We start from the raw sequence: 23425 nt of genomic DNA, 5'->3' as shown, positions 1-23425 counted from the left end.
TCATCTCTTGAAGAGGGACAGACTGTCACATTCCAGAAGAGGGGGATGAGTCCTCGATCGTGTTTGTTCAATGTACGAGAAGATGTCTATCTCATCAGGGAGCTCACTGATATTGATCTCAAAGCGATTCTGCACATCATTGAGGATCTTGACATCATTCTCATCTGACACTAATGTGATTGCCAAACCCTTGGTGCCAAACCAGCCTGCTCTGGCCACCCTGCTCAGGTAGGTATAAGAATCTTCAGGCACGTCATAGTTAAAGGCAATGTTTGTTTGTTCGATGTCCATGCCTTGGCCAAGTAGGTTTGTAGCCAGAAGAATTTGTCGTTGAAAATCTTTAAATTGCTGGTACCGAGAAAGCCTCTCTTCTTGGGGCATCCCACTGTGGATGGCAATGGCTGGGAAGTTCTGCTCCACTAGGAGCTGGGTCAGGGCAATGCAGCTCTGCACAGATTTCACAAAGATCACCATCTGGTTGAACTTAAAGGTCAAAGAGCTTCCCATTCTTCTCATTGTCCTTCAGTTTTGCACAGTACTGCTGCAACCCAGGCAACATCAGCTTCATCTCATCATCCACGAAGATCTCCATTGGGTCTTGCATGAACTTGCAGCAGACTAGACAGACCTCTTCGCTCAAGATAGCACTGAACGTCATGACCTGCTTCTCATAAGGGGTCATGCCAAAAATATCCTGGACATTCTGACTCATGTAGAGCTGTTCAAGCATCTTATCACATTTATCCAAGACAAAGTGTTTAATATGTTTGAGGTTGAGGCTCTTATTTCAAACAAGGGCGAGGACGCGGCCAGAGGTCCCCACGATGATATACAGGCAGTTCTTCTCCAGCACCTCTTCATCCTTCTTGATAGACAAACCACCAAAAAAAAACACCACAACCTTGACGTTGGGCGTGTATTTAGAAAAGTGCTCATACTCCTTGCTGATATGAACAGCCAGCTCCCGAGTGTGACACAACACCAGCACAGACACCTGCCCAATAACTGGCTCCAGCTGCTGCAGTGTGGCCAGCACAAACACTACCGTCTTTCCCATCCTTGACTTGACCTGGCATAGGACATCCATTCCCAGAATGACCTGAGGGATGCACTCATGCTGAACCTCAGATGGATGCTCAAAGCCACAGTCAACAATGGCTCAGAGCAACTCTGGCTTGAGCAGGAAGTCCTGAAAGCCAGAGCTATGGATGGAGACATAGGAGCCCTTGACATCCTTCTTGGCAGGGGCCTCAGTCCCATCTCCCCCCTCTATTGTCTCTGTCTCATCATTTTCATACCCAAGAGCTCATTGTCCACATCATTCTCTGCCATAACTGGGAGACAGGCAGATAAGAGGGAGGGGGTCTCTGAATGGGTTCACACAAAGTAACAGAAAACAAGAGAGGAAAGTGGGGCTTTAAGGAATAGAAGATACACTAGTTTGACAGAAGAGCGGAGCAAGACCAACACATACAGCAGCAGCAACAGCAACAAAGAAGGCAACCTTGCAATACTTTCATATAGAGTTTTATTTAATTATGTAATTATAAAACTTCATCGTAATGTTATGACGAACACCTACTTAGAGATATATGATATTAATGGGTAGACAAGACCCAGTCTCATAAAAATATTCATTCTCCACAAATTAATCAGTAGGCTTAATGCATTTCCACTCAAAATTCCCAACAGAGGTCTCTTCTTTAAAAGACTCTTGAAAAAATAAAGAGCCGAGGAGCAGACCCAGCTTGTACAGACACTTGATGTACTGTAGCAGTGGCAATTTAATCATTAGGAACAAGATGAGCTTTTCAATAATGGTGAGAAGGTAGTTCATTATCCACATGGAAAAATGCATTAGACCCTACTCTAAACCGTCTCGAAATCAGCTTTAGTTGGATTACAGACCTATAATAAGAAAAACAGGTTTGCATCATCATTTTAAGGGTACATTTTCTTTTTTACATTTTACTATTTTGGAAATTGTAATGTTTCTTACAATAAATGGTAACTTATATGTAATGATATGTGATATATACCGTTTAGGAAACAATTTAGAAGAATATGTTAACAAATTCTCAGTAGGAAAATATTTCTTAAGTAAGACACAAAAAGTACTAATTATAAAGGAAGAGATTGATACATTTAACTAATTTGAAGTTAGAACTCCTTTAAAAGAGATAATAAATAGAGGAAAATAAATTGAAACCAAAATAAGCATTATCCTAAAAGGATATGTTTACAACATACATAATCAACCAAATATTAGAATCCAGAATGTGTAAAAAACTCATATGAATCAATAAATCTAGCAGGCAGTAGAAAAATGAGCAAAGAAAAAAAATTTTTCACAAAAGAACAAGCACAAATCATCCATAAACTTATAAAAAGTCATTTAGTTTGATTAGTAATCAGGAAAATGTGAGTTAAACTTCAACGAGATACCATCACACACTTATCAAAATGCCTAGTTTAAAAAGCCATTCAATCCCCAGTGTTTACAAGGGTGTGGAGAGACCAGACGGAACTCAGACATGCTGCTGGTTGGAATTCAAATGTTTAACAATTTTAGAAAACAAATTGATGTTATCTAGAGTGGAAATGCATATATATGAAAGCCAGAAATTCCAATGTTAGGGATATGCCCTTGAAAAATTCTTGCACAAGTGCACTCAAAGTCACACAAACGAGAACTTTTACGGCAGCATCGTTCATAATTTCAAAAAGTGAGAAACATCTAAATGTTCACAGAAGGTGGGAGATATGATTTAAGTTAAGCTATAATCATACAATTGAAATACTACACAATTATATCAACACAGATGAATCAAAAAATAAAATATTGAACAAAGGAGCAAAATAAGATTCAAGTATGATTCTTATTCTGTAGCATAAACGGGCAACTCTAAACAATATCTTGTTTAAGCATAAAAGCATAAGTGATTTTAAAAAGTATTAAAAAAGCACAAAAACAACAGACATTTCCAGACAGGATGGGGAGACGGACGCAATCTGAGAGGCGCGCAGGGAGTCTTGGGCAGGGCAATGTGCTATTTGCTGACTTGGGTATTTGGGCACATAGGTGCTTGAGTGTGTCTTTATTTCACAATAAAAATTAAAACAAATGAAAGACAGATAAAATGAATTTATAACTAAAAATGTCTGTGTATTTTTTAATGTTATTGTATGCCTACAAACTTTATAAGTTTACCTTAATCTCTTGTAAAACAAACTTTTACATTTTACAACTTCCCTTATAAGCTGCAAGGAATGGTTTCTTTTCATCAAAGAGTTGCACAGGTTCTTTGTAATAAACCCTTTTAAATGATGAAGAAGAATGAGTAATGTGAGATAGGCCAGAAGTATAAAAGGAAGCAGTAGAAGCAGGAGCACTGTTCTAACTAATAAGTCACTCATAATGTACCTATCTCTAAATCACTTTATTTAGGTTTGTTTGCATTGCTCTAAATCAGTGGTTATAATTCTTATCCCTGGGAACAAAAACTATTCCAGTCGTTCCATGGACTTCCTGATTTTCACTGGTCATGTGCTGACAAGGCCATAAAACCAGGGATGTGGGAGGCCAACGTGTCCAAATGCTGCTGGAGCAGAAATCTCAGCAGTGCATGTTGTCCTGTCTTTGCCGGGTTCTCTCCAGTCCCGGGCGGTTCACCCTGCTTGGGGCAACTCAGTATAAAAGCAGTTAGGACGGTTGCCCTACTGAAGTCCATTGACGTCATCTAGGAGACAGACTCTCCCCAAAATACTACTCATTGCATTACCTACCATTTTTCACTGTTTTCAATTGATAGGAGTTTAGAGAAAATGTGTTCTGTAAAATTTTGAAGGATTTTTATTATCAACACCTTGAGATTTTTCTGCTCTTTCATAGTGCTAAGTTTCATCAGCATGTATTTTACATTATAAGCCAAAAAATGCTGTTAACAATAAAATAAGATAACCATAATTTTAGAAGGGGAGGGGAGGAGAGATTTTAATTTGCCTAAGAAGGACTCTGTCCCCAGCTTGCTGGAGAAAGCCCTCAGCATTTCACGGCTCCAGCAACGTTGCTGAGACCAGTCTGGAGAATTTCCCATCTGTGAATGTTAACTGTCTTGTGCTTCCAGATTGCCTGTTTCAGCAGCTACTGTCTTTATTTCTTTCCGAAATAGCCACTAATTTGAATGGAATGTCTGGACTACCATGAACTGTTCTTAAAGAATGCTTTTTCAGAGCATGTCTGCTCTCCTTACTCCCTGCTTGAAGACTTCAAAAACCGTCCTTTGTTCCTTATCGGTTTTGGGTTGTTAGTTCTGAGCAATGGTATGCGCCCTTCCCCATTTTCTCCCTCACGAAAGCTCTTCATTAAATTAATTTTCTTGGCAACACAAAATTTTTTTTCTGTTTTTCTTCACATTTCTCTAAATGGCTTACTAAAGATAGACACGTTTCTTCCAGTGTTAGAAAAATCAGGGGAAAGTATATGGCTTTGTAGATTATTTTCTCATTTGAACTTGAGGTTCAGTATTTCACTAAAGGAGTCTCTTGTCACTAAGTAATAATCCCCAGAATTTATTAAATAAATGCTAAACATGTTTAGAGTGCTCTGTAGTTATTAATTAATTAGCTAATCTTGAGCCGGCTAGTTACTAAGTACCCTCCACAAACGTTTATGAGAGAGTAGACTGCTTTTGAACTCAGGGATGGCCCAGTTGGTGCCTATTAATTTGTGGGTGGAGAAAAATACAGTACTTGTCTCAAAGAGTACAGGGAGAAAGAAAAGGGACAGTTGGAAAGGGGATTCTCAAATGCTTCCTTGTTGGAACAACTTCAATTCCCAACTGTCCTTTTACCCCCAGCCAGTACATCCCACTCCCTGTCCATTCTCCTTCCAAAAACACGCCACAGGCTACTAAGACTTTCTGTTTTATCCAGAAGGGAAAAGATGAAGACCAGGCACAAACAGAGGAGTAGTGTCTGGGACGAACAAATTTTCCTCTACCCTAAAGTTTCTTCTATCTGGTCTAATCAAATAGACAGGAGACAGATTAGCAAGAGAAGATAACCACGTTTAATACCTACGTAAGTAGGGGAACTTCACATGCAGGAGGGAGTCAGAGACCCCGCATGCAGGTGAGGTTCAGAGATAGAAACATCCTGGGCTAGAGATGAGGTGAGTGCCTTCGGAGATGCAAAGGGTCACTGCAGGACAATGAGAAGAGCAGATGTCTACTAAATAGAAGTCTGTCCAGTCCTGCCGTTAGATGATCAAAGAGGTTATGTCTGTTAATGGCTCATTACGGGCAAGGCCCTTAATTTAAGTTCTTCTAGGTAGTTAAGAGAGGGGCAGAAGTTTCTCTTGAGCCTGCAGCTACAGCTCAAAACAGTCTGCATACCACACAGGAACATTTTGGGGCAACTTGTTCTGCAGCCCCAGTAGCCAGGAGGAAAACAATAGGAGAGAACCCCATGCTTCTGCACACAGTCAGAAATCAGCTGCATTAAATGAGAAACAGGAGCCGTTTGGAGGTGGGGGTGAGGAACGCTGTGGAGAAAAATCTCCAGAGCTGTCCTTATCGCCACCAAATGACCTCCTTTCATTCTGGATTTAATGTCTCCTCACACTCTCTGGAATTTTCTAATGATTCTGTGCCAGAAAATATAACTCCATGTGTCTATAGTTTGGAAGCAGAGGCAGCCTGGGATCTGAGGAAAGACATGGGGTGTGTTTTGAAAGGTTTCTACAGGATATTCAAGGAAAATTCAGACTGGGAATATGGAATTCACAACAGAAACACTTAGTCTGTCCTCCTGTTCTTAGATTTGAGTCTAAATTTAGAGCACTGTGTAGAAGGCCATGCCAGGCTCCTCTTCTATTTCAGCATCAGGGAGGAAAATGTACATTGTTACTGTTTTGCAAGCAGAAGACTCCTGGGAAGCTAGCCCCCTCCGCTTCAGAGAGTCTTACCAACACTTTGAGTTGTACTCAGTGAAACCTCCTAATAATGCTGTGTTTGCTAAAACTTTCTCCATGTTATTAGGGTGGTCAGTGTCATGGGCGGTGAAAGAACTCACAAAGAGAAGACATTGTAGAAAGTAAAGATTTTATTCACTCTCTAAAAAAAGGAGAGGGGCGGAGTGTGGAGAGGTACACCAGGGTTCAGGGGTGGGGGGCTTTGATCTTTCATTGGGTTATAATTGGATTGAAAAAGGGTGGGAAGTTTTGCTGCTGTTTGTGGCCCCTGGGCTTTTCTGGAGTTGTAACAGAGGTTGCAGTTTGTTTCAGTGTTATCTCTGCCTGTGGCTGTAGGGAGCCTGTTCTGTTCTTGCTTCCAATAATTTCCAGTCCTGGGGACAAGCTCAGAAGAGGAAAATGGCAGTTTAACCAGGTCACAGGCCTGCTAGGCAAATGGTGCCACAACAGCAAATGGGGCTGGCTTTGTCCTTTCAAATGTCCCTCTCCATTATACTTGACTGTCTGATACATGGTTTGTTTGGCTAGTTTGTTATTATTGCTTCAAAACTATCTAACATAGTATAGAACACATTGCAGAAGGGAAGTTAATAAATATTTGATGCACAAATAAATGGAGCAGTGGAAAATTGTAACAGTGGGGAATTCTAACCCACCTCACTATTCTTTTGACATTCTTTCTGTAAGTGCTGACTCTGACCAGTTTGTGTCTTACAGATAAACAGCATGTTAATATAAGAATCCTAGGAGCTAATTTCAAAAGATACAGACTCCCACCTTTCGGCATCTCAGCTCTGAGAGATTTGCCGAACTTCATCCGTGCGAGTGAGGATGATGTGAAGCCTGAATGACTCAACCAGGACGATGCACACCAGGCCATCGCTCGCCTTATCAGAATGGACTGTGCTAGTCTGCATGTAGAGAACTTTTCTACCCTCTCCCTTGAACTCTTTGTTCTTTTTCCCTCTCCCTTCTTATAAAAACCTCTGCGTGCACTGAGATGTGGAGATGGGCTTTGGCATGTGAGTCCTCCATCTTCCAGGTTGCTGGCACATGGAAATAAACCACTTTCCTGTACATCAACACCTACCTCTTGAGTAGTGACTTTTGTACTGGCAGGCATCTGGACCTGCTTTTAGTTATACAAATACATGAATGTGGCCTAAAGTAAAAGCAAAGATGGATCTATTCAGTGAGTAGATCTATATAGCTGTCATGCCATATAGCTATTGTACCATATAACTATGGGAAGAAATATACATGACATTCAGAAGTGTCCCCAGCCTTGTCCCCAGCTAGAACAGAGCCCACTGTATTTGCCTCCAGCTGTGTTGCCCTCTTCTCCTTCCGCATACCAGTCAGACTCATGAGTCACTGCTGGGAAGCTTTATGCTCACTCCTGGGTCTGCAGCCCTTAGGGTGATATTCTTCCTACCTGAAATACCTTACTTCTCTGCTTTTAATTGCTTAAGTTTTTCCCTCCCTTCCAGCCTCAGTTTAAAGCCCACCTCCTCCAGGAAGCCTTCCTTGATATCTACTGGTAACAGTGTTATAAAGCAAGGACAACAGATTAAGATTCACTGTCCCTGGATTACAGTTTCTGCTCAGCTGAACAATTCGCTTTGTAGGGCTTCAGATAGAGCGGCCCCAAGATGTGCCTCTGTGGTATGCAGTTTGTTTAGAGCTAAAGGTCTTTAGCTGGGGTCTCAAGAGGAATTTCTGTCCTTCCTTTAATTGCCTAGAAGAACTTGAATTGGGGGCCTTGCCCATAGTGAGAGATTATCTGAAATCACATGCTTTTCTCCATCTATAGAGCAGGGCAGACTACTAATTACTAAGCATGTGCTCCTCCTCAGATGGCCCTTTAAAGCCCCCAAGGCTCCTTACTTCATCCCTAGCTCAGAGTGTTATATACACTAATTTTTCTTTTCTGTCTTTGACACTCCCGTGCATGTCTCATGTATGCACAGTTAACATATATATGTATCAAATTTGGTTATTTTATCTTGTTAGTCTGTCTTACGTCTGTTTGATTATTAGACCAGCCCAAATAACTTTGACTTTAGAGGATATTTTCTTCCACTCCCACAGCCTTGTGTCTCTTGCCTTCTCACTGCATGGTCTCTAAAACTTTCTTAGTTTATACAGTCTATAATACTAATCTCTCCAACCTTGGAAATTTTAGCACATAAATTGTTGCAGTCATTCATTTGGTACAAAACCTACTGTAATCTGCATTGTTACTGATCTTCTTTTATTCAGCTCTAGTTCATTGAACTCATTTGTAACTCTGTCAAGGACCAAAAATATGTCCTCTAATTATTTATAGCCTTATCATTTAGGGTAGAAGTTTTGGTGGTAAATACAAAGTCTGTCTGGAAAAAGTCCAACCATTGTTAATATAATGAGAATGGTTTGTGTGGCATCAATGTAACCTGGCAGCCAAGGAGAGTGGACTGGAATGCGCATGTGTGAACAATGATGACTTCAGTGCACTAGTCAGTGGGGGCAGTAGAAACCGTTGAATGCACATGTGTACTGTGTGGTTGTTGCATTAAAACTGACTGAGTGAGCAGAGCAAATAGTCTGCATTAAAATTTTACATTAAGCTTGAACATTCTTCTGTGGAAACTCTTGGGATAACTCAGAAGGACACAGGTGACTGCAACAGGTAATTGGCAGCTTCATCATGACAACATGCCCATTCATGCATCATGTCACATGCAGAGTTTTTTTGGCGAAACGTCAAATCACCCTCGTGACTCAGCCCACCTACAGCCCAGATTTGGTGCCCTGCGACTTTTGGCTTTTTCCAAGACTAAAATCATCTTTGAAAGGGAAGAGATTTCAGACCATCCATGAGATTCAGGAAAATACAACGGGCCAGCTCACGGTGATTGGGAGAACTGTGTGAGGTCTCAAGGTGGCTTCTTGGAAGGGGACTGAGGTGTCATTGACCTATGTACAAAAGTTCTTGTATCATGTAACTTATTCAATAAATGTCTCTATTTTTCAAAGCACATGGCTGGATACTTCCTGGGCAGACCTTGTATTTTTGGTAATAATGACAGTAGCAGATAGTTAACACCAATGTCTGTATAGTTTTTCCAGATGCTGCTGTTCTTATGGTTAGAACTGGCAGTGGGGCACAGTTAACAGTAGTGAGCAGAATTATAGAGAGATTCTGGGGTCCATGGCAGCATCACTGGGCAGCTCCCCTAGCCCTGGACTGCATACCTTCGAAGTTCTTGTTATATGAGTGGGGACCCCCCAAAACCAGAATTTATTTATTAAAAATTGTGTATTTATTCCTACATGTTTAAACTCCAGTCATCTTCACAGTACTCTGTACTTATCGAGACATTTTTCCACTGCTCGAATCAGTTTTTGAACTCATTGATTTTGATACTGTTCCGCGCTTCTATCATTTTCTGTTTTACCTCTTCCACGTCAGCCAAACGTTTCTCTTTTAGGACTTTATCCATCCGGGGAGACAAAAAGTCACTTGGGGTAAGAGCAGGTAATTAGGGAGGGTGGCTCATGGGGGTCAGGCTGTTTTTGGTCAAAAACTGCTGATCAGTCAGAGTGGTGTGGGCAGGTGCGCTTGTAAATCACCCAACCTGAAATGGGCAAACGTGTTGAAAGAGTCTTGAAAAAAATTCACTGAAGCCGAATGCAGCCTCTTACAAGGCCAGCTGGTACACTAATACGGATGGCCTCCTAGAACATTCACCTAGTGGGGAAGCCTGTACTACAAGGGGTCTACTTTCCAGAAGATAAGTCCGTTTTGGGGGGGGTCCCCCCTTGTATGAGAAAAATGTTCCCCTTCCTTCTCTATTTAATCCACTGTCCTTGAGGTTTTCTATTATTTGCACATGAGCAAGTCTCTAATGGATATACCAGTTCACTGGTTTGTTGTAAGGGTAAGTGAGATACTCTAAATCCCTTATAAATCTCTTATAAGAAGCCCTCAACAGATGGCCGCTTTTATTTTAAAGTTTGCTTTTATTACCACTTCCTTTCCCCCAGCCTCTACCCTGTGGTATCTGAGCTTCATAAGGAAAGAAATACGGGTGTTAATCGTCTTTTTTTTATCACTGACATATGACTCTCTGAAGACATACTATTGCGTTTGTCCGTTCAGGCTGCCATAATAAAGTAGCATATACTAGGTGGCTTATAATCAACAAAATTTATTTCTCACAGTTTTGGCAGCTGGAAGTCCAAGATCAGGTTGTGTTCTGGGGAGGACCCTCTCCTGGGTTGCACTTATCACAGCCTCACATTGTGGGAAGAGAGAGCTCTGGGTCTCTTTCATAAGGCCACTAATCCTGTTCATGAGAGCTCCACTCTCTTGACATAACCACCTCCAAAAGCCCCACCTCCTAAAACCACCACCATGGAGGTTAGGACTTTAACACATCAATTTTGGGGGGAACAGAACATTCAGTCCACACAATCATTAGATTTCAAAGATGCCATCATAAGCAGCATTTTTTTTAGAAAGCAAGAGAACTAGAACACTGAGCCAAGACATTGGCTTTCACCTATTTCCAATTTTCTCCTCTAGGGGTACTAGACAAACCCAGGTCCAACTAAAGACCCTCCTTGAGGCCTAACTTTGCTCCTGTGCTTACAGAATCTTGCCATAAGTCATACCTAACTATCCCTCCCCTACTCTTCACATGCTGGTCATTCCTAGCCTTCCAGCCTTAGCTGAAATGGCCCCTCCTCAGAAACTTTAACTAATAACCTTTCCTAACTTTGCTTATCTTCTTCTATGACTGTGTGTTTGCTTGTCACTTCTCTTCCCTGCTGGGCTGCACACTTCATTAGAGCAGGACCTTGTTTATTTTGTTATCATTGTGCCCTTAGTAGAGAGCACTGTACCTGGTACTTAGTAGGTGTTTACTGTGGACGGAATGGAATGAGCTTCCTCTCTCTCTGCCATGTGAGGGCCCAACAAGAAAGCAGCTGTCAGAAAACCAGGAACAGCCCTGGCTGGTGTAGCTCAGTGGATTGAGTGCAGGCCTGCGAACCAGACAATTGCGGTTTGATTCCCAGTCAGGGCACATACCGGGGTTGCAGGCCGGTTCGTGCAGGCCAGTTCCCAGCAGGGGACGCAGGAAAGGCAACCATACATTGATGTTTCTCTCCCTCTCTCCTTCCCTTCCCCTCTAAAGATAAATAAATTTAAAAAATTAAAAGAACAGGGTACTCACCACCCGAACCCAACCACGCTGGCACCCTGATCTTGGACTACCAGCCTCTAGAACTGTGAGAAACAAATTTCTGTTGCTGAAGCCACCCAGTTTATGGTGCCACCCAGTTTATGGTGTTCTAGAAGAGGAGCCTGAACTGACTAAGGTAGTGCTCAATAAATATTTGTTAATTCAGCAAACAGAATTCTTTTTTTAAATCAGTGATCAGTCTACTTTATTAGCAATACTGAAATAAAAATTTAGCTATTACTGTATAATTATATAACCCTAAGAATTTATTCTAAATTCTGTTCTAAAAAATATAAAAACAGAGTTACTTAATACTCTTAACATACTCATAGTAATGTACAGAAACATGAAGTATTAAGTATATATTTTTCTTTAAATATATCTCCTATTTCAGTAGCGTATGCAGGTGAAGTTATTTTCTTCCAAGTGATCAATATTTTATCTTTAGTACCTTTAAATAATATGTAGGCACCCACTATAGAAATGATTTTATGTGCAAATAATGTATAGATATTCTGGTCATGAATTCAATTTTCCCCCAAACAATTAACTTTTTTTTTTAAAAAGGACACAAAAATTTTTCAAAGGCTCTGGATTCCTCTGCTTCTAAGTCATCATTGAGCTGGAAAAATGAAGCTTGTTCTACCAGGAATCTCACGTTAGGATTTTCTCCAAAGTGGAAACTGGAGAGCAAAGTGCCATTTCAGGAACGACTACTCAGCTCTCACACCCACCATGCACACCTGCCCACCCTCGCAGCTAAACCAGGTAGAAGTGGTCCAAGAGAATCAGGCTTCAACATATGAAGCCATTATGTTCTTCTAAAATGTTAATTAACTAAAACATAAAATACTGAAATCAAAACAAAAGGTACTAGTACTCGATGCTAATTATCATACAGATTGTTAGTTTCTGAAATGGATCTCTCGTTCTATGACATTAATAAAAAGAATACTGTTGTAAAAATAATGCAAAGAAAATTTTATTTTATATATCACTAGCCATGAATTTTTGCCATTAGTTATTACAAAAATGGGGCCATGATCCCATTTATCCAAATGGCATGATCATTTTATGTCCACAATTCACTTTGTATTTACAGAATTTTCATGATTTACGTGAGTCTATGAGTGAAGGTCTAACAGTGAGATGCAATCTAGCAACCATAGTATTTGATGTTTGGCGGAGAGCAATGAAGAAGAGATGCACTTTTAATCACCTTTTCATTCAAGTCAGCTTATGGAAAAAAATAAATGAATAACGTAAAACGTCTAAGTTTCTAAAGGAGATTTTCCAATGCACTCAGAGAAGCAGTTAAACAGCAAGTTTGTCAGAAACAACTTCCCCGTCCACATCCTCTTGTAGTGTCTGTACCACTTCGTCTTCCAACTGCTTTCCTTTGCATGTGTGGGATAAATGTTTTGCTTAACTTGTTTGATGTCCCGTGCTTTCTGTAGTTCTTTATTTTTCTTCAACCTGTTCATTATAAATTTAGCTTGGGGTTTCTGTTTGATCTCTTCGACTATTCATTGCGTCAGCCGTTTTATTTCGCAGCTCTCGCTGGTGTTTGACAGGTTCGCTTCTATGTTTTTCAAATTCAAATGAATTATCCGCTGTAAGCTCTTTACCAGCTGCTTTACGGAGGATTTAGTTCACCTGACCTTGCAAGGACTGCACTTGTTTTTAAAGTTTTTACGCCACTTGGATTCACAGAACCTGAACCCGAGAGACCACTGCGGACGAACGTCATGCCTTGGCCAGGGCGTGTGGGACAGAAATAACACTTCTTCATACGCGTGTTGAATGTGCGTGGGGACCCAACAAATAAACTTCTAAAAGCCGATGCAGTTTTAGGCTAAAGGCTATGCTGATAAAATATGACAAAACAATGGCTTATTGCTCAAATGTCAGAAAGATCCTTTGTTTTATAAAAAGAGTCAAGACAGATTTTAAAAGAATTAAACTTCACTTTAAAAATTTCCTTTAATGTTCCAGTGTTCAAGAGCATGACAATAATATGAAGAAGTGAAGAAATACATCTCTGTCCCCTTACACACATGCAGGATTTAATTTGAAAAGATTGCTAAAGACGCTAATGTATTTCAAATTATGTACACTTTTAATGAAATGTTTTTCTGTTTTATTTTGCTGGTCAAAGCCATAAAATGGTGGGCAGATCAATGAACAGCAGTGATATTTATTTTAAAATTAGCACAATAAATCACCTTGGCTTCAGAGAGGCACACATACAGCATGTGGGGGATTTATTTGGTCTGTTGTGGTTAGTGGCTGTTGTTTACTTTTTGCAAAAATCTCAGAGGTGGATGAAAGTGGGAGGGAAAGCACAAGGCAGAGAGGTGCTTGCGTGGATGTGTGTGTTCCAAATGCGATATATGTGTGCACACCTGTTAACAGATAGAGTTGGCTTATTCAACCTTGGGCCGTGTAGTTTAGGAAAGCTGGGTTGAAACATTTGAAGGAGACTGAAATATAGTAGTTCTTCCTTATCCACGTTTTCGCTTTCTGTGATTTCAGAAAATCTTACATGGACAATTCCAGAAATAAACAATTCGTAAGTTTTAAGTTGTGTGCCATTCTGAGCACCTCTCCTCACCCCACCGTGTAGGCATCGTATCATCTCACACCACCACAAGAAGGGCGAGGTTAGTATAGAAGTCATTTTGAGAGAGAGAGAGAGACCACATTCACATAACTTTTGTTCCAGTATGTTGTTATAATTGTTTTATTATTGTTGATAATCTCTTACTGTGCTTAATTTATAAATTAAACTTTATCACTGGAAAAAACAGTATATACAGGGTTTGGTACTAGCTGTGGATTCAGGCATCCATGGAGCGTCTTGGAATATATTCCCTGCTGATAAGTAGGAACTACTGTAATAATTACAGGAGTCATGAGGAAATTTTAATCCACGTTTCTTAAGAGGTTAAGCAATGGATCTCTAGAAAAAAAAAGAAAAACAAAACATAGGAGCTGAAGTTACAGAAGCTCCTTAAAAGAAATAATAACAGAGAATATGGCATATTACAATAGAAAATACACAATCTAATTAAAGCTAAAAAATGGTAGCTATTAAATAAATTCACAAATAAAAGGGAAGACTGAGGAAGAAAGATTTCCTAAATATCCAGAAACTGGAATTATGGAGTTTGGGCACATAGTAGAAAATTTATTATACTTTCATAATTATATAAAGAATATAATAAGATCATATGTATAATACTACCTAGTAGAGAAATTTCTAGGAGTTTTAATTAAACAAATTTAAAATCTGTAATGGGATAAGTATTTGTGAGTTAAACATATTTTATCTTTTACTTATTTTATCTTAAACCTACTTTATCTTCTAGTATATAATAAAAACACAATTTCATATGGGGAGCCCCAGCTAATTTCCATTCATTGATTAATCCTTACATCATTCCAGTGAGGTCAGTGGGTTCATTTGCATTTGATATGTACTGATGTAGAAACTGGTGACTGACTGAGATAGTTGTGTGACTTCCTGAAGACACTCCCTTAATCAGAGTGGGGTTACCTGGGAAGACAGTCTAAACTCCTGACTCACAGTGCACTCTTTCCTCACTGTAAAACTATTCTTCTTCCTGTTTACATGTTCAGTTTAACCAGCAGAGATTGTATACCTGGAAGTGTTCTAAACATGACAGAAAGAAATAAATCAAGGTCTTTTTCTGGCTTTTCCCACCCAGATTCATACAGTGGGGTCTTCCCTGAACTTAGGAAAGGGGTTTGCACGTTGAGCAGCCCACAAATGGCAAGTGCCTACAGCAGGGTCAAAACTTGAAGCAGAAGTTATGAAGTGCAGACAAACATTTTACTTTTTAAAAATTGCCCTTTATTAGAAGTTGGTGCTAAATATATGTTAGCTTTAGATACCAATCACGTTAAATAGGGTCTCTATCTCAACCATGTGGCTTACCATTTCATGTTTTAACTTTTTGCAAGAAACTTGCAAAGGAAATTCATTTTTTACACAGTAATAAAGAACATTTAAATATATATTAAGTCTCATTTTTACCCAAAGATTTCTTGTAACTATTCAAATGGGTATTACTTCTGACTTCTGTGGCTTCTCTGAATATAGCCTTCTCTGAATATGGCTATAATTTATTAGCTTATAGTAAAAGTACAGTCTTAATAAGTGCTTTATATGTATATTAACCCATTCTCATAACAACTCTAACAGGTAGGCGTGATTATTATCTCCATGCTACAGATAAAAAGCTGATGCCCAAAAGATCAAGTACAACAACTTGCACAGCTGACAAGTGGCAATGGTCCCAGGCTGGCGGGCTGCAGAACCTGTATCATTAGCCACTGCAATATTTAAGCCAAATTAGTATATGTGAGAAAGTCATCATCATATACATTCAACTTTATGTAATGCCTTGGCAAAATTTAGTTTTTCCTGTATATTGTTTTCTGCCCTGCTCCACTAAAATGTTGTAAACCTAAATACGTTTTCTGCTGTGGACCCCAGATTTAGTACTGGGGGCCTGTGTTAAAATAAAATGTGTTTTTCAAAAGGGATTATTTAGTGTTTTTCACTAGGAGTCCTATCACTCACCAGGAAGGACACTGAGGGAATGGAGCTCAGGACAGGGAAGTCACCAGGGGGTTGGGCTGGTTCTTGGGGCAGGAGGGCTGTAGTGGGAGCATCAAAGCCGCAGGGGCTGAAAGTTTGGTCAGTCAACAACTAGCATCACGTGAGTGGCTTCCAGGCAGAATGTATAAATGGATGGTGTGGAATACAAAAATAGAAAAATAATGAAGGTAAGCCCCCAGCTTGACTAACTGCTGCAGGCCAACTCTGATTAGCTATATTATACCAGGAATTTCTATTACTGGAGAAATGAATAGTAACATTCTCCCCTTGAGTCCCCATCACACCTGAGAAACAGAGTGAAACTCACTTCACAGAAAGATATTTTCTTAGGTAAAGTGAATGGAGAAACTTGTTAGGTATCTGTTGCTTTAACGATTTCAGTACACGGAACGAAAACATTATCCTACATATTTATTTGCCTACAACATAACTCTAGTAATCACAACAAACCAAAAGGAAGAAGGAAGTGGGACTTGGAAGCATATTTTGTAGACAGCTGCCATCTAGGAAAGTCTCTTCAAGAACAAAACTTCTGCCCTGATTATAGTATCTTCTGTTTCACCCCCTCCCGGTTTTCCGCTTCCTTTCAGAGTCAAAGCTTTCACTCACTTCAAATGATACAGAAATAGTACTAGACTCCTTAGGGAGGGTCATGGGAAGTTGGGTTTTTCCATGGCAGCATAATAGAGGAAATTAATTGGCGTTTGAGGCAGCTGACATTTCCACTCACCATCTTAGTCAAGGATATTGTTCTCTTTATACTGCAGCAGCAAGTCCCAAATTCCTCTCACAAAGGCTAAGGAGAGACAGTCAGTGGTGTGAGGCTTTTAGAGTCCTGAGTTCCACTGTTGCCCCACTCATTTGACGTGTGACCTGAGCAAAGCATTTCACCTCCCTGAGTGCTAGTTTGCTCATCTATAAAACGGGGACCATAACCCGAGCCTGAACTGCCTCGCGGACTGTATGTATTGCTTCATGGACACCAAAGTGACACCCCAACATGGAATCACTCGAAAACATATTTCACACAAACATTAAATAGCTTCGATAAAATTTTTATGTAACCTAAGTAAGAAAAATATAAATTCCTAATTTTATGCAGTTGAAATGATTTCTGTTCTACAGAGGGGAACAGAGGCCTTTTCCACCTCCACAATTTCCCCTTTGGAAAGTTACCCTCAGGAAAACAAGGCAGGGAATAATGAAGCCCCTTACTATATACCTACCATGTGTTAGACACCCGCCCAGGCACTTCTTAAATGAATTAACTCATCAGTCCTCACAAAATCTCCATGTGGTAGACACTGCAATATCCCAGTTTTCCTGGGGCTAAAGGGGGTCTAACTTTCACACAGTAGGAAACTGGAGGGTTTGAACCCAATCTGCACAGCTCTGTGATTCTGTCACTGGACTGCGCTCAACCCACTTGTGATAACAGTCACCAGGGGAGCAAAGTTACACACACACAAACTTAACTTTTGTGCAAATGGCCTTTGATCAAACTTTTAGCATGAGACAAATAACTTTTGATTATAAATAGCAAGACTCATTTGAACAGATTCAGCTTAATAAAGTGAGTAAGACCCCACCTCCATTGCAATATTAAGATAAGGTAGAATCTCATAGGAGATCCCTTAGGTCACCTTCTGTTCTTGTCAGGAATGGTAGGTCCTGACTTTCGGTCCAGCCTCGTGACTGACTCTATAAAGTTTTTTTTTTCTGTGCTAACTTTCCTCAAGTGTAATAGCATGGATTCCTACCTAGGAAAGAATGGAAATTATGACACTATTTAGCCTTTAGGGATAAAGATTTACCAAAGAGTATTGAAATATATATATATATCTTTCATCTATATATTCTAATATATATATTAGAATTCTAATTTCTAGAATTCTAATATATATTAGAATTCTAATATTCTAGAATTCAAATATATATTCTAATATATTCAATTAGAATATATATTTTATATATGTTCTATTTGATATATATATATAACAGAAGCCAGTGCTTCTGTTCTGACTTCTTTTGCATGGCTGTCATGGTAACTAGTAGCTTCACCTAGACTGTCTCATGCCCCTAAACTCCCTGTTAAAAGGACTTTCATTGTGTAAAAGTAGTCTGTGGATTCCAGAATAAAAGATCTAAGAGGTTTAAGAATTATCAAAAGGTCTAGTCTAGTTCTTGCTTGCTGAAAGTGAACAGTATGGATGGGCTACCCACAAATGGCCCAGGGTTGGACTTAATGGAAAGTATTTATTCAAGACCATCTGAACAGAAAGCAATTCCTGGTGGAAGGCAGTCAAGCTCTAGCAAGGTAATGTTGAGCATCCTGGGAAGGAGTCCAGAGAGGACAAAGGCTCTGCCTGTGAAGAGGCAGGTGGAGCAGGCCACTCAGGGTGGAGGTTGGGCTGTACAAAGGTAGTGTGCTATTAGGGATGCTTATTTCAAGGCCAGACAAGGATGGAAGGGGGAGAAGCTAAAAGGGACTGTACAGAGGCTGGCTAGGCAGCTGTAAAATGAGCAAGACAGTTTGGGTGATGAGGCCAAGGGATAGTCAGCAACAGAAAGCAGAAGAAGCAGCTCCTCCATTCAGTAGGCTTTATGATCCCAATGGACAAATGATCAAACAACAGCAACGAAATATCAATTATGGATTGGTTTGCATTCAGTTCTGTAAACATGCATGGAATGTCCGCATTGTGCAAGACCCAGTGCTGGATGCAAAGAATAGGAATTAACTCTAATAAAGTCATAAGGGAAAAGGATGGAAGGGCAAAACACTAGTTGGGGGGAAAAAGCAAGAAAAAGTCTCTGAATAGAGTTCTCTCAACTGTCTGACCAACTTGGCCAGAAGTGGCTTCTTTCTCTGAATATGTCTGTATCACCCAGTAGGCACTTTCTTGAGGCTTTCTATCTTATTCTTAGCTCATTCATTTATAATGTAATATTTATGGAGAAGCTACTATGTGCCAGGAGTTAGGAGATATAGTGAGAGATTAGACTCAGTTTCTGCTCTCAAGGAATTTTGCTTCCCTGTCTGGCTCCATTGGTTTGAGGCCTCCTGTCTTTCTTTTCAGCACAGCTCTTACTATCACCCGGGACCCCGAGCCCTCAGTTCCCACGTTAGGGTACACACAACACTGCACTCCCAGTGCTTTGTGCTTCAGCTGCCACACTGCTGACGTAGCTGCAGGCCACAAGCCCACTGTGCTCCCCAATCTTCCTGCTTCATGTGCCTTGCCCCACAGTTCACCTTTTCAGCCTCACCTGGCGATGCTTTACACATCCTATTCCAAACTCTCCCACCCTTCCTTGCATTTCTATTGCATCTACCACCTCACATCTCAAATTTTTGGAGTCTTGCCTAAGTATATCAAAGAATGCAATTGCCGGCCTGGCCATTGTGGTTCAGTTGGTTGGATTGCCATCCCAAAACTGAAATGTTGGGGGTTCAATTCCTGGTCTGGGCACATATGTAGGTGGCAGTTCAATCCCTGGTCAGAGAGCCTAGCAGAGGCAACCAATTGGTGTGTCTTTCTCATAATAATGAATCTCTCTTTCCTCCTTCCTCTCTCTTTAAAAAGCAATGCAAAAAATGTCCTCAGGTGAGGATAAAAATTGCAAGTCCCTTCACATTTTCTCTTGTCTTTCCCGCTGGCCTCCATTTCTGCTCTCCTGTTCCAGAGGAAAAACAAGCTCTCTTGGTTATCCTTTAGCTTCTCCAGAGGGTCTTTCTCTCTGCTCACGAACCCACTGACTATGGGTCTCCTATCCCACTTTCATCTCCAGCTCTCCCTTCTTCCTGGTGATCATTCTCAACGGAAGAGAGCATTTGAACTCTGCTCTCTCCTAGCAACTCCTACCTCATACCACTCCACATTCTGCAAAGGTCACTGCTCCTGAAGAGGTCACTGCTGTCCCTCTCACTATGAGACAATCATTGCTCACCTGCCTGTGAGTCTTAGGGCTGTCACCTTCCGTGACTTCCGAGACACAGAGCATTCCTGCCTCTCCTTCTGTTTTCTGACAGCGCTCTTCCAGGCCCTGTCATGGCTCCTCAGTACTTGGTACTTGTTTTTTCTTCACTGTGCCCCTTCTTCTTGGGAGATCTCACAAACTCTGCACTACTGCTGTCATACCCACATCAGTATGTACTAACTGTGTGTATAGGGACTTGATGTTTTCCTCAGTGTCAGACACGAGTTTACAGTTGCTTGCTAGATATCAATAGTAACTCAACATATCCAAAATCAAATGTGTTATGTTTTCCAAATTCTATTTCTTCTGACTTGTTTATTTCAGATAAACATATTACTGCCTTTCCAAAGCTTAGGCATGAACTTCAGGCATTTCTGACTCCTTCCCTCTCTCTCCTTCCCCACTCACATCACTTAATCACGCACCAAATCCGGCTCTTCCAGAATATCCTCATGTCTCTCCCCTCTTGCCTATTCCTTCTGCTACTTCTGTAGTTGAGGATTTGCAGGCATGTGGTATGGTTGGAAACATGGAGGCTTTGGAGGCCGGCAGAACAGATTAAAATTCAGATTCCACCGTAACCTAGGAATCGAGCCGAAGTTAAGTCACTCTCTAGTACAACATGTGGCACAATGTAGACACCAAAATACATTAATTCTCTTCTCTTTACTTGGGTTGTTTTGGTATTCACTTTTATCTTCCTAAATCTCTGTTTAATAATACTTCATTTCTCTGGCCATCCACTTCTGGAAAGTCCTTGTTGCTGAATGAACTTTATAGCCCAAAACATAATAATCCAGGCCTTCCATGGTTTGCACCTATTTATTCCTATTAGACTGTGAGCACCTCTGCAGGACTGTAAACAACTACATGATCAACTTTCTCCAACTCAATGACTGGAACACAGTAGAAGATTAATACATATGTATCCTATGTTAATTCTGCTGCTACATTTCCAACTTCACCAAGTGTCCATTCATTTCCTTCAATGAATTACTCCCTGGGACATACCCACTATGGCATAATTTCCTTGAGGCCATTGCTTTTTAATTATTTCTATATTCCTAGTTGAAAGACTACTTTATACCTGTTTATTGATGATTTTTAAATATTGACAGTTCTTAAAATTGTTGATGAGCACTAATGCTTCTTTATGAAATTCTCTCTACATTTATTTATGATTTAAAAGTTCCATAATAAATAGTTCTTAAAAAATTAATAAATACAGAAATGAAATAATGAATGGATATATATTTTTCTACTTCTATACATTTGTTCATTCCATTCACCCTACTTGTGATATCCTCTTCATTTATACCAGTCCAAACAATATAACTTTGAAGACTCACCTTTCTTCCATAAAATGATCTCCAATTCTCCTAATTTTAAATTGACCTTTATCTACTCTTTATTCATAAATTATCTTTGCCATTTGTGGATGAGAAGATAGTTCTACAATATCTATTCTCCCCTCCTTCCATAGAAAGATCCCCAATTTTTAACTGAGCTTATGGTCACTCAGAAAAGATTTTATTTCCTACACTTATTTATGGCTTGAAGTAACATGGCCATGAAGTTCCCCCCAATGAGCTATAGGTGGGATTATACCATGGTGAATTCTGGGATCCTTCCTCAAAAGAAAATGCATCCCTTGCCTCTTCTTTTTTTCTGTGACCTCTGTCATACTGCTTAGAATAAGGGTATGATAGAAGAAGATCTAGTTGCTATCTTGAAAACCATGGCCACATCCTAGAGATGCTAGAGCAATGTGACTTAGAAAGAGCTGAATCCCTGGGAAGTTCATAAAATAGACCCTGGAATGAATGTCTACCTGTGGAATTTTTTTCTTTTTAATATATTTTATTGATTATGCCATTATAGTTGTCCCATTTCCCCCCTTCATTCTCCTCCTCCCTGCACACCACCTCCTCTACCACTCCCCCCTTTAGTTTATATCCATGTGTCACAAGTTCTTTAGATTCTGTATTTCCCGTACTACTGTTGTCCTCCCCCTATTTTCTGCCTACCATCTATGCTACTTATTCTCTGTACCTTCTCCCCCCTTCTCCTTCTCCCACCCCCCTGTTGATAACCCTCCATGTGATCTTCATTTCTATGGTTCTGCTCCTGATCTAGCTGTCCTCTTAGTTTGCTTTTGTTTTAGGTGTGGTTGTTAATAACTGTGAGTTTGCTGTCCTTTCACTGTTCCTATTTTTTATCTTCATTTTCTTAGATAAGTCTCTTTAACATTTCATATAATAAGGGCTTGATGATGATGAACTCCTTGAATTTGATCTTATCTGAGAAGCAGTTTATCTGTCCTTCCATTCTAAATGAAAGCTTTGCTGGATAGAGCAATCTTGGATGTAGGTCATTGCCTTTCATGACTTGGAATACTTCTTTCCAGCCCCTTCTTGCCTGTAAGATCTCTTCTGAGAAATCCACTGACAGTCTGATGGGAACTCCTTTGTAGGTAACTGTCCCCTTATCTCTTGCTGCTCCTAGGATTCTCTCCTTCATTTTAATCTTGGCTAATGTAATGATGATGTGCCTTGGTGGGTTCCTTCTTGGGTCCAACTTCTTTGGGACTCTCTGAGCTTCCTGGATTTCCTGGAAGTCTATTGCCTTTGCCAGACTGGGGAAGTTCTCCTTTATTATTTGTTCAAATAACTTTTCCACTTGTGACTGTTCCTCTTCCCCTTCTGGTAACCCTATAATTTGGATGTTGGAATCTTTAAAGATGTCCTGGAGGTTCCTAAGACTCTCCTCATTTCTTTGAATTCTTGTTTCTTCATTCTTTTCTGTTTGGTTGTTTCTTTCTTCCTTGGTCCATGAAGAGGTTTCTTTAAATGGTTCTGTGCATTCCTTTTCAATTATTTGCCTCATATGTTCCTCTAATTTGTCTATTCGTGAACATCCTGATCATCAATGTTTTGAACTGTGCATCTAATGGGTTGGCTATCTCTTGGTCATTTAGAAGTATCGGCTCTGGGTCTTCGAGCTGTTCTTCTTGAGCCATAATGTTCTGGTCTTTTCACGCTAGTTATGTATGAGAGGAGGAGCCTTAGGTGTTCACCAGGGTGGGGCTACTCAAGTCGCTGGGTTGTGACACTATATGTGGGGGCAGGGTCAGAAAGGGGCACTGGCATTTGTTCTGCTCTTTTTCAGATTTCGGTCCCCTCTGCTGCTTCCCACAAGCAGACGGCCCCTCTGGTGCTGGCTGCCAGGTGTGTGGGCTTGTGCACCCTCCAGGACCCTGTGGGTCTCTCCAACAAACTTTCTGTGAGCCTGGGAGCTTCTCCTGGCACCTCGACCCTGAAAGTTTTTCCAATTGGTGCTTTTGGGCTTTAATTCCCATCACTGGGGCCCTAGCCTGCATGGTCTGTCTCACTGCTTGCTCCTTCGCCTGGTTTATCTGAGTGTAAATGTGTGACTGCAGTCAGCCAGCCACCTTGCGCCCCCACTGGGTCTGTCCTTATCCACCCCATGCCTGGGTCTGCCAACTGCTGACTGCACACCTGGGTTGATCTGGCCACTTTTTCCTGCCCTACCTGCTCTGCAAGCTGCTGACTCCACCCCTCTTACCAGTCT

The 23425-nt window shown here is 40.5% G+C and overlaps 2 pseudogenes; both read right to left on the bottom strand.

The window, feature by feature from the left end:
• LOC119042372 (spliceosome RNA helicase DDX39B-like) lies at positions 1-1332 on the bottom strand (annotated as a pseudogene).
• Positions 1333-12519: 11187 nt separating this feature from the next.
• Positions 12520-12997, bottom strand: LOC119042368 (probable ribosome biogenesis protein RLP24; annotated as a pseudogene).
• Between the last annotated feature and the right edge of the window lie 10428 nt (positions 12998-23425).

This window comes from Artibeus jamaicensis, unplaced genomic scaffold (assembly GCF_021234435.1).
Source record: "Artibeus jamaicensis isolate MK-2021 breed Jamaican fruit bat unplaced genomic scaffold, CSHL_Jam_final contig_354, whole genome shotgun sequence".
NCBI lineage: Eukaryota > Metazoa > Chordata > Mammalia > Chiroptera > Phyllostomidae > Artibeus > Artibeus jamaicensis.
The sequence above is the reverse complement of the archived record's forward strand: the minus strand, read 5'-3'. Positions and strand labels throughout refer to the sequence as shown.